This window comes from Pinus tabuliformis, chromosome 3_2 (assembly GCF_031772625.1).
Source record: "Pinus tabuliformis cultivar Carrire ecotype Pingquan chromosome 3_2, CPIR1, whole genome shotgun sequence".
Lineage (NCBI taxonomy): Eukaryota > Viridiplantae > Streptophyta > Pinopsida > Pinales > Pinaceae > Pinus > Pinus tabuliformis.
In genome coordinates, this window is record NC_142302.1 from 481,598,595 (window position 1) to 481,616,764 (window position 18,170).

An 18,170-nucleotide genomic window follows, 5' to 3' on the forward strand; every position below is an offset into this window, starting at 1 on the left:
TGAAATAGATCCATTGGCTTTGGCCAAAAACTGTTAAATCGACAGATTAGGGCCTGTGTTTCATATGACTTAACGAAATCTTCAAGTCCTGTAGAATCAAAGTTGAGGGCTGGGGTTTGCCCTAGCTGATCTACTATGTATGGCCTAGGTGTATATCCACCTTGATCTGGAGGGGACCCTGGATCTCTGTTACCCTGTAATATGTTTTTGTAAGAGGAGCCTCCCTTGGGTTGATGCTGAGATGCTGTCTTTTTCCCCTTGTCTCCTCCTGAGGAGCTTGGATGTCCCTGGGGCAGAGCCCCTCCTCTCAGCCTAAGGTTTAAAGCAATGGTTGTTTCTGGGCTAATATCATAGTTTTTCAGGGTTCTGCTATCCTGAAGGGACCACCTACCACTGACCAAATGTTGGATCTGAACAGGGTATCCCATCAATGCCCGGATTTGCTGTTTCAACTGCATAATGGTGCTTTCTGAATGTACCCACACTAGACTGGTTTTCCCCATAGGGGGTTTAATAAAAATCTGAAAACAAGTTGATGTTACCTGTTGCCTGGGTTCTGGCTGTTCTAGCTGCCCATGACATTGCGCTGCCGCGGCGCTGAGAAGATCAGAAACCCTAGCCGTGTTGTTCTCCCGAGCCGCAGAGCTACATGTCGGATCAACCTTATTCAGGCCCCGATTTACTGGATTGTAAGCCAGATCTGGCAGATCGATAGCAGATCTAGGGTTATCTGCCAGCGTCAGAGTCTCACTCCCGTCTATGAAATCCACGCCCTCAGCTTCCAAGATCTGGGTCGGTTCTTCAGGCAGATCTGGCTGGTTCAAGAGAGGAAGTTGCTTCAGATTTGTGCCCGTCTGAGGTTGCCGCCTGATGGTTGCATGCCCACAAATCTGGGTTTTTTTAAGGCTTCTTGTTCTTCTGGGCGTCTGATCTGCATGGTCGATGATTTGTGTAGCTATTTGGCAATTGAGGGGGCCCAACTCCACAGCAAAGAGCATACTCCTTGGCCTTTGCATCTGCGTCGCGATCCATTTCAGAAAGACAGAGAGCTCGATGGACCAGAGATTCATGTTGATGATTCGGTCTTCCAGTACCCAGTGGTCATAAACCGCCTTTAGCATCGTTTCGTCCTTCTGGCCCTCCGCGATCTCCCGTCCGCCTGTCAAAACCCTGACGGGCTTCTCCAGATCTTCAATGGCCCTCCGCAATCTCCTGTCGTAGCTGAGACAGATATGCTTGCCGCAGCAGAGCCGGATGACCTCCTTCAACCCAGATTCAAACGTCATCGAGCGACCGTTTTTCCAGGCCGAGATTGCCTGCACCACCACTTTGATCTCCGGGCACTTGAGCTCAGTCATGGCCATCGTCGGCCCTCCTGCATACCCTGCCTCGATGTGGCAAATCTTCACCATGGTCGCGAGTTCGTATTTTATTCTATTTATTTATATTATATTTTTATATTATTTTATCTTATTATACTATATATATTTTTTTAATTTAATTTATTTAGTTTTGTTTGTTTTAGTCCTATTTTATTCTATTCTTTATTATTTAATGTATTATCTTATTTATTCCTCTATCCCTTCATTTTATTCATTTATTCTTTTTTGATCTTATTCCTCTTCTTCTTTTATTAGGTCTTTTTCATCCCTATAAGCCTCCCTTTCTTTGATTTTTTTTAATCCTATCATTTTTCTCTTTATCATTATTCTAATTTCTTCTTCTTCTTCTTTTTTCTCGGTAACAAAACTATTCTATTAAATATTTACAGAGTACAAAATACATCAGGTTAGACCCGTTTGCTCTTGCCCAGACATAGACAAAACTGAGACAAAACTAAGACTGTCCATAGACACACAAGCCCGCGCAGGGGATACAGAAAGAACTAACACCATTGACACAAAGAGGACTGTTCAGGTCGTCCCGCGCAGGGTAGACACAAAAAACCATCAGCTTTGACATTCTGAAACAAAAAACATAGACTGAAACAACAACAAACCAGGAGACGGCAGCGTGCTTGCGCCCAGGTGGAGCAGGGACGCCGGCGAGATTATTCACTCGGCTCATCCATTTTCTCCTCCACAATTGGGTACCAGCCGTAGTAATCCGGCTCAGCATGGGTAGGCGAGGTCGCTTCCACTTCCCCAGCGGTGGTTGTTGGATCATTCTGGGATTGCTTGGAAGTATCTTCAATGATGGCCCGGCTCTTGTCATCCTGCTCCATCTCAGCAGTCGGAGCTTGCTCTGCATCCTCCTGGTGGTCCTGCGTCCCCTGCTCCTGAGCATCCATGGGGTCATCCACCTCCGGAGGGCTCTCGATGAACAGAATGGAGACATGAGCACTAATTCTCAGATTTGCCATGGAGCTGGTGAAGTTGAAAATCGTGGAGCCGAACGCTGGCAAGGAGGCCGAGCTGGAGGCCTCTGCATCCATATGATGGCCTGAGAGCAGGGGAGCGGCTCCAATGGAGCTTACCAGATTGCAGTGGCAGCAGTGCCTCGTTACATTTCTCACAGGTCTTCTCGAGCCCCGCCTCTGGAGGAACCACGACGGCTCAGCAACCTTTGTCTGGGTCTCACCATGGTGAATTGAGCCTCCCTGCCAACTGCCAGATGAGCCAAACCGTCGCAAACCAGAACCAGCATTGTAATATACTCCACCGCCTGAGAGGGGGCCGTTTCAACACCCGAGAGGCCAGCCAAGTGCTGCATAACCATAATTCCTTGCTCCCAACCGGATATAAGCTCGCCATCGTCACCAACCCGCCTCGAATTCCCATCCGCCACAACTGCATCAATGCTCTGGGCATTCACATCTGCTATCCCCCGTCCCTTCAATTTAAACCAAGAGTGTGCCATCCCCCGTCCTCTCGCATGGAAGGCCACGTGATGCCCATGGAGCGACATGTGGCTGGCTTCCATCTCCCGTCCCATCGCGTTAAACACCCGCATCCAGGGATTCTAATTTCTTCTTTTATTATTCTTTCCTTTTCCTATTTTATTTCATTATTGTTTTTATTATTATTATATTTTGTTTTATTATTATTATTCTATTTTATTTTTGTTTTTATTCTTTACTTCTTTTTCTTTCTTTTTATTTATTTATTTCTTTTATCTATCATTCTTCATTTTTCTTCTTATTGTTTTATTAATTATATTTTTGCTGTATTCTTTCTTATTTTATTTATTTATTTCATCTTATTCTTCATAATAAAAAAATATGTCGGCCTTCCGCTTCTTTCGTTGATTTTTTTATTTATAATTTTAATTTGTATTTTATTTATTTGTTTCTTTTTCCCTCTTGTCCTTCTCTCACATCATTTCCTGATGATGAGTCCTACCTGAGACTCAAAACGTAGATATAAAAATGACTATTGTGGATATTCCTACGAATTCTCACCTATTAAAACCCTACCATGAAAATATTTAAACATAAATATTACAGTGATATCAGAATTGATTTTCTCCAGCTTGATGGTTTCTTATTTGTAGATTGATTTGGAGCTATGTTTGCATAATTGTTTTGGAAGGGGCAAAGAGATTTTAGTTTTAGTGGTTCTTCATAATCACCCTAGCTAGAGTCTTGTCAATTTTGATGATTCCTATAACCACCCTAGTTGGCTTATTATTTTCATTTGAGGGTTAAATTATGAAGGCCAGAGTTATTTAAGGATCAAAATCCATTATCATTTAGGGGATCAAATTAGCCATTACAGGAGTCCGAAATTTTATTTGAGGGCCAAAAATTGCTCAGCCTAGTAGCCATAATTCTGAAGGCTACATCAGTCAAACAAAGACAAAGTTTTTTTTGTAGAGTTTGAATCTATTTTGTAGATATCCAAATATCATCAGAAGACTAAGCATATATATGTATGGAAGATAAGTTTATTTGGAAACAGTTTGAGTTTATCTCCTTTATGTGGCCAAGTTCATTTTCTGGGCAAGATCTAATTTATTTTGTTTTGGTTACGAAATTGAGTATTCTTCTCAAGGATTCTAAGTGTTGGTAGAGACACATTTCCACTCTTGAGAGTTAGTCACATAGTGAGTGGCTGGGTTCGTTGCCTACAAATTGCATCTGAGCCTCAACAAAAGACCAATCCCCATAACAATGTTCCAAGGGAGACATCATGAGGGGATATGTGTTGTGTATGCACATCAAAGGGATTGCACTATAATACATGGAGTTCATGTTTAGTACTGGAAATTGTGGTGGATTTCAATGTTACCAGGCAGGCCATATCTACCACGAGTCAACCAAAATGCTAACAGAGAATACTGGGTGGGGAGCGTAGCTACTATAACATTCAGATCGACCATGCTAACTAAAGATAGGGTTGTGGGCTATCAAAGGAACCATCAAACTTAACTTGGGCACATTGGGGTCGAGGAGTTGTGCAATTTAAAGGAATGTGTCATCCTCACATTACTAGAATGAATTGTAAATTGTAAAGGTTGTGTTTTGAATCTGAGAATGAAGGTCGCAGTGAGTAGGCACAATGATAACAAACAAACAAAAAATTGCGAGCGGAAATCCATATTCATAGTGGGCGAGTTAATTTATGGAAGTCGAGTTTGATTAGATCCAGTATAATGTTTGTGCGCCTTGAATAATATCGATTAATTATAGTGTGATTGGACCACTTGTAGAAATGGATTCCCATGGACAAGAAAATGTGATTGTGATAACCTTTTGATGAATTTGATCAAGATAACTGAGACATAAGCAAATGTAACTACATGTAGTGAGTCTTGGTATTACATTGAAGCACAGATACAGTGCACAATTCTAAGTGCTTGAACTTGTTATCAAATCTAGTTGTGTGAGGTGAAGCGATAAATATAGTGGTATAACATGTGGGGGTAATCTATAGTGTGGTGCGTTTGCAGCCTTATTCTAATTAATTGTGTAGAGCAAAGGGGGATCTAGACATCAAAGCGGTCTTGATATTTGGTAAAGTGAGCAGAAAAAAGCCTATATGGAAAAATGTTCTAGATCTACCTAGAGTTGGTCATGTGAATTTTATTTTTTTTTGTTGCAACACGTACAACCATGACTTGCATAAATCCCTTAAGGAGTTGAGATATTATTATAAGAGCGAGTCTATTTATTCTCAAGTTCTCACTTCATTAATCAGAGAAGTGGTCACTCACAACAACGCTAGTAGGGGTCAGATCTACATTACTAGTAAAAGCTGAGAATTGACAACATTCATCTAGGGGTGTGTTCACTTGCATATTGTTTAGTGGAGATTCCATCAAATTATAATTGAATTTCCAGAGGATAGCGACATTATATCAGTTCCAAGGAATTATTGGATCGATAATACTTAAAACCAACAGTGGAAAGGTGGAAGCTTAGCTGGGGAGTTACATACGTGGTCCATGTAAGACGCATATCAACCTTTGTTTGTGTACTCAGGAAGATCACTCGGCAACACATCTGCGTACTCAAGTATAATTTCATTGCCATTGTGGTATGAAGGCTAGAACACATAGGAGTCGATCGATGGTGAGCATATTACTAATATTATTAAAACAATGTCGATTTGGCCATAATAATTAATGAATACACTTTTTGATCTGGTTTGTTGTGTTGAACCTCTCCTGAAATACATAGATAACCTCAGATCGATGGAGTCTATGTTTCAGAACAAATGAATCATGGTTTGGGTACCTAATTTTTCATCATTGTATCGATCTCTTTTAATTAGTGTGTAACATGTTTTATCAATGGGATTTTATTGATGTATGTAACACCCCCTCCCCACATTTACTTGCTTTTACAAGCTCTTCGGGTAAATGTCAAGCAGAGTACCACTATGACTTGACTTGACCTCCTAGATCTAGTTAAGGAAGTGGGGTCCACAACTAAGACTTACTTAACACAAATTAACATCCTACAGGGCTACATGTCACTTAGAAGCTGAACAACCACTCTAAGTGACCAAACCCCGAGTTGGGGCTTCTTTTTACTGACCTGGACTCCCAAACACATGCATGACAAGGCCTGGGTGCAGTTGAAGGCCTCCAACCGCATGCACAATGCTGTGTGAGTGTGGTTGTGACCCAATTTGTCTAGTTCAGAGGGTGCGGTCCCGAGATCTAAGCCACTTTTCCAGGCCAGCCTCCAGACCACTGCCTAGAACTCCCTAAGACTTCTTTGAATGATAAATGTCATAATGATAATGATAAATAAACAAAACTTGAACAAGAACTTGATCTAACTAGGCCTAACCATGATAGTCATTTCGTCAAACATATAATGAACATGCGAGTTACAGGTCATGGATGCATATATGATCTTAAAAGTTAGAACCTCATATGAGAATCATCAAGAAGGTCTAATGCCCTCTCTTAATAGTTGAAATAACACTTGTTAGCCAATGCATTCATGAACCATTCATCAACTAATCAAAACATAACAAGAGCCATAACTAGAACATGTTATAGAACCATGCTTATAACCAAAATATAACTAGAATAAGAACCATGATAGAACAACCATTAAAGCCACATAATAACAAGTACAAGTGCTCACAAATTACCATAGTAAATAGTTCTTATTAACATATGCAAAATCCAACCAAGTTAGGGACTTCCATGTACCACCTGACCATAGATTGTGTTGAGCCAAATATGTCTTTTAGCCAATCACCCTCATGCCATATTCCAAGCATGAACATAGGATCTCAAGACATAAACAACCAAGGGAATCCAGAGGTTAAACCACCTCCACCCTCAAACTACCAGTATCTCACCAAAACCGATTAAGAGATCACAAAGGAAAAATAATCTTGGATGCCTCAGAATTACTTCACCATCCCTTAAGGAAGTTTCCTGTCTCCACTCACTTGTCAAGGACTTCTCAAAGAAAACCATATCCACCCCAAACCCTTGGGAATTTTCTTGAGACCACCTCACCCAAATCCAAAATCTTTCGGCAATCCAAATCTCAACAAGAAAAGAATCCCAAGAAATGACAAGGCAAGGCTGAAACCATTATCAAAACTAGACAAAACCCATTCTAGTGACAACAAATGAACCAAATAAACAAATGCATGTACCATGCATTCACACCTCAACTAGGAAATCACACATGAAACTTATTACCTGCAAATTCCTCCTACTGAAGCTGCTTGATCCAACGTTCCTTGTTTGTCCTTTGCTTTCCTTGTCCTTCCTGTTAGCACTTGAAATTTCACCTCAGGCTGAAAAGGCAAATCTCAAAGCTACATCAAACCATTCAGCCTCGTAGCTAGCCCTACGGGGCAGGTAGAAGGCTCTCTCCAGTCAATCTCGGTAAATTTTCAATAGGAAGAGATGACCAATCAAGGTAACACTGATATTAGGCTAGTAAACTGATTTGAGGGTTGATTTGGGGATTTTTGGGGTTTTTGGTGGCAAATTGAGGAACTGCAATTTAGGGTGCGGGGATTGGACACAGTTTCTGCAGGGGGGTCTTTGGGGCAAGGTAGGAAGTTGTATTGATGTCTTTAGCTGAAAGGGATGATTAATAAGAAAGATGAGAGGGCTAAAGAGAGCAAACAATGGGTTTGAATTCTCTTTAGACAGCAGAAAACATAGAAATTAAACAAATTTAAAAGCAGAGCATGGCTAGCATGAATTCTAACTTTATCACTTCATTTGTTTAATATGCAGTAGTATAGAAAGGAAATGAATCACATAACAAAGCTTACAATGACATGAAGAAACACACCATAAACACATGAGTCCACAAGAATCCCAAAGATGACTGCAAAACCCTGGTCTTCGTTAGCCAAAAATTGCAGAGATACAAGTGAAATATACAATGATAGCTCCTCCCTCAAGAGTCCAACCATGAAAATGAGCAAAAGAGTGCATAATATAGAGGATCTAACCTCTTTCCCCACCTCTAGGGGTCGAGCTCCCCTTCCTAGGAGCTGTTTCAACTACTTCTAAACTTAGCACTAGATAATAGGCAGTCATAACAACTTGCCTCTATAAGCTAGGAAACCTATCCATACATTAAATATTTACCATTTACATTCAAGAAACTTCTAGAAGTGTTAAAGAAGAGTAAAAGTGTCTTTGAGTCATGATAGTTACATAAAAATCCATCATCTAGAACCCCAAAAAGTCAAACTAGGTGAAAACAGTGATTTTCTGGTCGAACTGGTAAAATCTGGCACAAATTCCTCAACGGGTCGCGCACACTTTCTCAACGGGTCGCGCACTTTGGAGCCCTGTTTGGAGGCCTTCCCGGTGTCAGAATGAGGTGCAGGATAGCTCATTGGAAATTTCTCTGAGTCTACTTTCCAACCCAACTAGAATTTTTGGATTTGGAAATCATTTGCCCAGTCAAAAGTCAATTCTCCCAAGACTACTTCTGCAGCTCAAAAAAGGGGAGAAAGTCAAAATTTGGCTGTATTTTGACCTTTTGGAGGCCCAAAACTCCATGAAAACTCAAGTCCATCCATAGGCATGCGTAACTTTGCATGAAAAATCCAAAAATGTTGAGTTTTTGCAAAACGGAGTTACGATGACAAAGGGTCTCACCTCCGTTGAGAAGCCAAAACCTGTAAATTTCCCAAAAATACCAAAATTTTTGGGATTTGTGCTGTAAATGATGCTAGTGAGTGCCATGATCCTTGAGGGATGCCTCAGCCAAGATACGGAGTGGATTTGGCTTTTTTCTCCGTTTTAGTGCCTCGGTCAACCTCCTTTGGAACATTTTCATTTTTGCCTTGCAAACATGCATCCTCTCCCAATAGTGATTCTTCATGTTCCTTAGCAGCTTTTTCTCTTGGTTGGCCTTAGCCAACAGCCTCTCCAAGTGGGCATTCTCCTGAATGAGCAGTGACTCTCGATCAGCAGGCAATGGATCACCGGGCCTCCTACGGTTCAAGACTCGGTCGCTACGAATCCTCCATAGCTCATCAAGGACTTTCTCATATCTCCCCAACATTTGGAATCCCTGTCGCCTGTGCAATCACCTCGGGTGTCAAAGTGAAATCCACCCCGGCAAGGTTGACATGTCCTTCATGCAAGTGCAAGACAAAGAACTCATAACAGGACATGTACTGAAAGCAAGAAACTGCCAAAGGACAAGCTTGTAGACCTGCCAAAGAAGTAGGCTCCTCTCTCCTGTGATGGCCACCTTTTCCACCTCTATGTAGCCTCCTCTGTACCTGAACCTCTGAAGATGATGAATAGTCATCACTCTTCTCATATGTTTCAGTGTCTGACATGTTTTAGGAGCCATTTAAAATTTCATCCACTTGCCCAATTCAACTTTTGCACACGAGAGCCATCAATCATGACAAACCACCAACTAAAGTGTAGAAGGCCTACCTCAAACAAATTTGATGATTTGGAGGAAGATTGAGCAAATTTGTGGTCATTTGGCAGCTCACTGGCAAGTTTTTGTGGAGAAATCCTCAACGGGTCGCGCCCCTCCCAACGGGTCGCGCACGTTGATTTTTTACACTGCAGGAGGGCTCTCAACGGGTCGCGCACCTCCCAACGGGTCGCGCTTTTGCGGGAGGCTTTTGGAGGCCTTCCCGGTGTCGGAATCGGGCGCAGGATGGCTCGTTGGAAAGGTATTTGAGTATAATTTCCAAACCAAGTGGAATTTTTCAATTTGGAGTTGATTTTACCTGTAAAAAATCAAATCTCCCAAGACTGGTCAAAAAGTGCCAAATGAGGCTGCCTGAAAGAAGAGTACTGTTGCAGTCAACTTTTGAATGCCTTCCTCAACCCCAAATTGAGCTCATGATATCTCACTGGAAACATATTTGTGTCTAGTTATCATTTTACCCATCAAGAAAATCATTTGGCCAACCCAGCTAGGAGAAAACTTGATTTTCCCAAGGTCACTTCAGAGGTGTCTTTGATTCTCCTGAGGCAACGGTATTCTTGACATTTCTCTCAAACAATGACACCTGTGCAAAAAGTGAAGGAATTTTTTCTTCTTTGGCATGTTATGAGCAAAAACCTCTCTCAATTTTCCAAAATTCATCTTTGATTGCTCTGGAACATCATTTGAGTGCGACTTGTCCCGATGTGTGAAGCAAGGAATTTTGTCGAAATGGAGCGAGATGAAGGGGATAGGGGGATTCTAAATTCTTGGGGAAATTTGTGGGAGTGAGGAGGGATGTTAGGAAGCAGGGGAAAGTGGAATCTCAGTGATTGAGTGAGGGGAAGGGGTCCAGAAGGGAAAAACACAGGCCCAACCTAGAAAATTGCCAGGTTGTAGCTAGAAACTAGGGTTTGTGGAAAAATGAGGAATTTGGTGGATCTAAGGGATGGGAAGTGTTTTATAAGGTACTTTAAGGATAGGGGAAGGTGTATGAACATCTGGATACAAGTTTTGCTGATTATTTAGCCGCCCAAGAGAAATTGCCTTCAAAACCCTAGGAGAGGGAAATGACCTTGCCTAGGCACAACTGAAGCATGAATAAGTTGTAAAAAAGACTCATTAGACACTGACATGATAATGACAACCCTCTGAATGATGATAGGCTCAGCTGAATGATGACATGGACTGACATTTGGGCAAAGCCTAGACCTAATGCCTAGTGACCAAATTTTGCTTGAAGACTCATTGAAATGACAAAATTTGACCTTGACACTTCAAAATCACTTTGTAAGAGCACATCTGATCACTGGAGGAAGGCTAGAAAGACTGACACTAACATTGGCTCCAATGGGGATGGTAGCTCCTTGGAGGTGCCAAGAACCTTAGACCTCTGGGAGAGCAGACCAGTGCCTTATCCATTGGGCAATGGAGTCAAAAACTCAAGCTAAATTGCATGACTGAAAAATGATGACTTGATAACACAAATTGACTCTCACTCAACTAAAAACTGACTCAACACTTAAACACAACCGACAAACTGAAAATGATGCTCAAAGGGGAGCTTATTCATCACAACCTACTCTAACAGTTTCATACATCACCGGGTCAAGTGAAATGAAACAACCAATGTAACCAAGCAAGTATCCGATCTGTTGTTCGAATTCTCCACAAGTTCTCGCTTATGAATAACAAGAGAGAACTACTGAAAGGCAACTCCCATGACAACTTAGAAACATATCCGTGGAATGATATGAATTCTCTATCCACTTCCAAAAACACTGCATAAGGATCTTGAAATTCAAGCACACTGGAACTTAGCTCATCCAATGGATTACTTCTCGTTTCCTCATATGAATGCAAATTGTGATCTGAGCCTTGTGATGAAAACTCTGCTGAAAATGACAAAGAAACTGACTGCCGGATCAAATTCATATCAGCACATGTTTCAAGCTCACATGTGGTCAATGGAGAAAGACTTTGACTGCAAACCTCATCCAAAACATCAGCAATTGGATCATGAAAAGCTTGAAAAGACTGTTGCAACCCATTTTCTATTGGTTCCAATGTGATTACATGATTCCCTACATGCTGCTCATTCTTCACTGAAGATGGACTATGCAAATTTCCCTTCAAATACTGAAATGATTCAAAACAGAAAGGTAGGGAACCTTCTTGTATCATTTGATCAAATATGTCAGCTTCCATGCTTTCATCTGCAACTTGACAACCAATGGCATTTGGGGACTGCAAATCTGAATATGTAAAGTCTGGAGCAAGGTTTTTATTGCCTTCAAGATGGTCTAGATCAAGACTTGTTGACAGCTGATTTCTAATTTCATGGAAGTTGTCTCTAATGAACTGACATGAATCAAAACAAAAAGGCAAAGATCCGCCACTTACTTCCCAATTTTCTGCACTTTCCTCATCGATGTCATAGCTTATATGTGACGGCTGAACATTGTATTCAAGCTGCTGAAAATGAAATTTTTCCTCCCACAAACTAGCTGTTGGTTCGTCTGCAAGATTAGCGTTTGTTTGGAGAACATAATCATCATCATACTGATCATAATGAGGCAAATCATCATCAAACATACACATCATATCAACAGCTCTCTCATCTTCACAATGATCTATAAAACAATCACTACGACAACTAGGGTAAGAAACAAAATGTTTTGGATCAGCAACTTGTTCTTCTTCAATCAGCGCGCCATGAACATCATAATCATTCCTTGAGTTGATCTTGTCCATCATCTTTTCCACTGCACTTACCAAAATGTCAAGCTTTACCTCTAGAGATCTTGATTCGGCCAGATCTATGTTTTTCATCTCTTCTTCTTTCATTCTTGCCCTTCGGATTAGCAAATGAGCCTCTACATCTACTGCATTGTTCTGCATCTCGTGAAGTGTTGCAATATTCTTTTCTCTCAGCTGAAACTCCATATCCGGATCAAAGGCACCCGGATAGTGCAAGAGAGCAGATCTAGGAGAAGGTCTTATATCAACTGGCATCGAATAATAAACTTGATTAAATCTGGCCGAAAACTGTTGTACTGTCTCACCTGGCAGTCTTTTCAGCTGGTTATACTCTTCTATAATCAAGAGAAGGTTATGTCCTATCATCCACCTGTCGAGAAAAACTTTGACAAACTGCTGGAAATCTGAGATGCTTGCATCAGGCAGGGCTTTGAACCAACTCTTCACTTTGGCTTGCAAAGAAAGAGAAAAAAGCCTTATACTAACATCTTCTTCATCAACTTCAAAAAGATCTAGAAAATTCTCAAAATTCTGGACATGTTGTTCAGCGTTGACATTCTTACATTCACCATCAAACCTCGGCAAGTATAGATCATAATTTTTGGGGAAAGCATGAAGAACAGAAGGTAAAACAAGAGGTTTATACCGATCTGGAATTTTACAAGGTGTAGGGGTATGTACAGCAGGTATAGGTTCATCACAAAATTCGGAAAAAAGATCTTGATCAAACTTAAAAGCATGCAAATCTTTGGTATTCACAATCTTCAAAGGGAAAGAATCAATTGCAGGCCGAAGATCTCTTCTCAAACACAGTATACTTTGCAAAGCCTTCTTGACATTCTTGGGAAAAGAGAAGAAATAATTTATGACAAAGAACAAAATGTCTTGGATGAAATTCCAACTTGAATACCTGATCTGTCCATGTTGTCCTTTCATGTTTTTGCTGGTCGGGATCATCCTCCACTAGAGTCTTTGGATCTGATCTCAAAACTGATTTAGAGTCGCCAAGTGAATGATTTCAGCCTTTCAAGTGTCTGATCGTTGTTCACCATCAACAATCAGATCTGAACTTGATACAAGTACTGGGGTATAAAGTCAATGAAGCGCTACGTTCACAAGCTCACGGAGATTGACTGAAGCAGCGTTTATCTACTTACGCTGATGTAAAACAAGAGCGTTTTCGAAGGCTACCTGGCGTAACTTCAGGCTCCGTCTAAGACTTATGAAATAACACGACAATGAGCAAACGATTAAGTTGTTCTCCCCAGTATGGTCGCCAGTATGTTAGCACTTGAAATTTCACCTCAGGCTGAAAAGGCAAATCTCAAAGCTACATCAAACCATTCAGCCTCGTAGCTAGCCCTACAGGGCAGGAGAAGGCTCTCTCCAGTCAATCTCGGTAAGTTTTCAATAGGAAGAGATGACCAATCAAGGTAACACTGATATTAGGCTAGTAAACTGATTTGAGGGTTGATTTGGGGGTTTTTGGGGTTTTTGGTGGCAAATTGAGGAACTGCAATTTAGGGTGCGGGGATTGGACACAGTTTCTGCAGGGGGGTCTTTGGGGCAAGGTAGGAAGTTGTATTGATGTCTTTAGCTGAAAGGGATGATTAAGAAGAAAGATGAGAGGGCTAAAGAGAGCAAACAATGGGTTTGAATTCTCTTTAGACAACAGAAAACATAGAAATTAAACAAATTTAAAAGCAGAGCATGGCTAGCATGAATTCTAACTTTATCACTTCATTTGTTTAATATGCAGCAGTATAGAAAGGAAATGAATCACATAACAAATCTTACAATGACATGAAGAAACACACCATCAACACATGAGTCCACAAGAATCCCAAAGATGACTGCAAAACCCTGGTCTTCCTTAGCCAAAAATTGCAGAGATACAAGTGAAATATACAATGATAGCTCCCCCCTCAAGAGTCCAACCATGAAAATGAGCAAAAGAGTGCATAATATAGAGGATCTAACCTCTTTCCCCACCTCTAGGGGTCGAGCTCCCCTTCCTAGGAGTTGTTTCAACTACTTCTAAACTTAGCACTAGATAATAGGCAGTCATAACAACTTGCCTCTATAAGCTAGGAAACCTATCCATACATTAAATATTTACCATTTACATTCAAGAAACTTCTAGAAGTGTTAAATAAGAGTAAAAGTGTCTTTGAGTCATGATAGTTACATAAAAATCCATCATCTAGAACCCCAAAAAGTCAAACTAGGTGAAAACAATGATTTTCTGGTCGAACTGGTAAAATCTGGCACAAATTCCTCAACGGGTCGCGCACACTTTCTCAACGGGTCGCGCACTTTGGAGCCCTGTTTGGAGGCCTTCCTGGAGTCAGAATGAGGTGCAGGATAGCTCATTGGAAATTTCTCTGAGTCTAATTTCCAACCCAACTGGAATTTTTGGATTTGGAGGTCATTTTCCCAGTCAAATGTCAATTCTCCCATGACTACTTCTGCAGCTCAAAAAAGGGGCAGAAAGTCAAAATTTGGCTGTATTTTGACCTTTTGGAGGCCCAAAAGTCCATGAAAACTCAAGTCCATCCATAGGCATGTGTAACTTTGCATGAAAAATCCAAAAATGTTGAGTTTTTGCAAAACGGAGTTACGATGACAAAGGGTCTCACCGGGGGTGAGACCCGTTGAGAAGCCAAAACCTGTAAATTTCCCAAAATTACCAAAATTACCCAAAATTCTCCAAAATTTTTGGGATTTGTGCTGTAAATGATGCTAGTGAGTGCCATGATCCTTGAGGGATGCCTCAGCTAAGATACGGAGTGGATTTGGCCTTTTTCTCCGTTTTAGTGCCTCGGTCAACCTCCTTTGGAACATTTTCATTTTTGCCTTGCAAACATGCATCCTAGCCCATTAGTGATTCTTCATGTTCCTTATCAGCTTTTTCTCTTGGTTGGCCTTAGCCAACAGCCTCTCCAAGTGGGCATTCTCCTGAATGAGCAGTGACTCTCGATCAGCAGGCAATGGATCACCGGGCCTCCTACGGTTCAAGACTCGGTCGCTACGAATCCTCCATAGCTCATCAAGGACTTTCTCATATCTCCCCAACATTTGGAATCCCTGTAGCTTGTGCAATCACCTCGGGTGTCAAAGTGAAATCCACCCCGGCAAGGTTGACATGTCCTTCATGCAAGTGCAAGACAAAGAACTCATAACAGGACATGTACTGAAAGCAAGAAACTGCCAAAGGACAAGCTTGTAGACCTGCCAAAGAAGTAGGCTCCTCTCTCCTGTGATGGCCACCTTTTCCACCTCTATGTAGCCTCCTCTGTACCTGAACCTCTGAAGATGATGAATAGTCATCACTCTGCTCATATGTTTCAGTGTCTGACATGTTTGAGGAGCCATTTAAAATTTCATCCACTTGCCCAATTCAACTTTTGCACACGAGAGCCATCAATCATGAGAAACCACCAACTGAAGTGTAGAAGGCCTACCTCAAACAAATTTGATGATTTGGAGGAAGATTGAGCAATTTTGTGGTCATTTGGCAGCTCACTGGCAAGTTTTTGTGGAGAAATACTCAACGGGTCGCGCCCCTCCCAACGGGTCGCGCACGTTGATTTTTTACACTGCAGGAGGGCTCTCAACGGGTCGCGCACCTCCCAACGGGTCGCGCTTTTTCAGGAGGCTTTTGGAGGCCTTCCTGGTGTCGGAATCGGGTGCAAGATGGCTCGTTAGAAAGGTCCTTGAGTCTACTTTCCAACCCAAGTGGAATTTTTCAATTTGGAGTTGATTTGACCTGTCAAAAATCAAATCTCCCAAGACTGGTAAAAAAGTGCCAAATGAGGCTGCCTGAAAGAAGAGTACTGTTACAGTCAACTTTTGAATGCCTTTCTCAACCCCAAATTGAGCTCATGATAGCTCATTGAAAATATCTTTGTGTTTAGTTATCATTTTACCCATCAAGCAAATCATTTGGCCAACCCAGCTAGGAGAAAACTTGATTTTCCCAAGGTCACTTCAGAGGTGTCTTTGATTCTCCTAAGGCAACGGTATTCTTGAAATTTCTCTCAAACAATGACACCTGTGAAAAAAGTGAAGGAGGTTTTTCTTCTTTGGCATGTTATGAGCAAAAACCTCTCTCAGTTTTCCAAAATTCATCTTTTATTTCTCTGGAACATCATTTGAGTGCGACTTGTCCCGATGTGTGAAGCAAGGAATTTTGTCGAAATGGAGCAAGATGAAGGGGATAGGGGGCTTCTAAATTCTTGGGGAAATTTGTGGGAGTGAGGAGAGATGTTAGGAAGTAGGGGAAAGTGGAATCTCAGTGATTGAGTGAGGGGAAGGGGTCCAGAAGGGCAAAACACAGGCCCAACCTAGAAAATTGCTAGTTTGTAGCTAGAAACTAGGGTTTGTGGAAAAATGAGGAATTTGGCGGATCTAAGGGATGGGAAGTGTTTTATAAGGTACTTTAAGGATAGGGGAAGGTGTATGAACATTTGGATACAAGTTTTGCTGATTATTTAGCCGCCCAAGAGAAATTGCCTTCAAAACCCTAGGAGAGGGAAATGACCTTGCCTAGGCACAACTGAAGCATGAATAAGTTGTAAAAAAGACTCATTAGACACTGACATGATAATGAAAACCCTCTGAATGATGATAGGCTCAGCTGAATGATGACATGGACTGAAATTTGGGCAAAGCCTAGACCTAATGCCTAGTGACCAAATTTTGCTTGAAGACTCACTGAAATGACAAAATTTGACCTTGACACTTCAAAATCACTTTGTAAGAGCACATTTGATCACTGGAGGAAGGTTGGAAAGACTGACACTAACACTTCCTTTTCTTTCCTTTATCCAATGCTAGAGTGCTCCCAAAATTGTCTAAGTGTGCAATAGGGAATGAGAACCAAAATTAGAACTGACAAAAGCTAACCAGCCAAAAGTTGTGAACTGATCCTCAGAAGCCTTTTTATCATTGAGGCCTCTATTTTCTTCATTTCCCTTCATTTTTCTTTCAATTTCCCTCTCATGCAAATTTGTGTCTATTCACCTTCCTTTTCTCTTATTTTCCTTTATTTCATAAATAAAATGTCAATTAATGCCTCTTTGCCTTTGCCAATTTCCTTAGTCCATAAATAAACCAAAGGTGATGCCCACTATTGATCCAGGTGGATATTGGTGGTCACCTGCCTATTCCACTTAGACCCCCACCATTGTAACATTATTTCTTTCAGTTTCTGTAATTGTAGCACATTTACTATTTTGGCAGTTTTTCGGGTCCTGAACTTTCAGAGCCATTTTGAGGCCCTAAATGAAATTTTTTTTAAAAAATGGGTAGATGTGAATCTTTATCTAATCTTTGTAGTCATAAGTTATAGTCCTCGGATATATCTTTCTAATTAGGTATCATGCACGTCAAACAAAGATTGTATGCCAAAGTTATGACCCCAGGAAGTTGATGCTCCAATTTAGACCAACGGGGCCCATAGGTTTGGCGCTTCATCTCCTAGGGTTAGGTTTATGTATGTTTAGGGTTTTCCAATGTTTCTTAATAATAAATAGGCCTTCGAGCCTCATTGTAACACCGTTCAGAGGCATGTACCTACCACATCTCTTCTAAGATATAAGCTATCATCGTTCAAGCTAGTTTATTTCCATTTTGTATGTAAGCATATTTCAGTTCTTTGATATTAATGAAAGGAAGTTTTATTTATGTTGCATCTGTATGTTTATGTTTATATCTGTATTCTATTGTGTTCCTGGAGAAGTTTGAATCAATGGTATCAGAGTTGTATGCTCTTTCTTTGTTTTTCTTGGCATGTCCCCAACGAGGTCAGGGTATAAGGAGTTAGGGCTTGAACTGGTTGAACCTTTGCAAGACCAACCTTCCAAACTCCGGCGATCTCCCATGGCAGAAGAAAATAAAGATGAGGGAGGAGATCCTTGGAAAATATTTATTGAAGAAACCCTCGAGCAACAGATGAATGCGATGATGGACAACTTTGCCCAGATCCTTCGGCGGATGCCCATAGGCGACATATCTTCATTCGACAACTACTCTGGAGACACCAGTCCCTTCAAGGTACAAGTCAAAT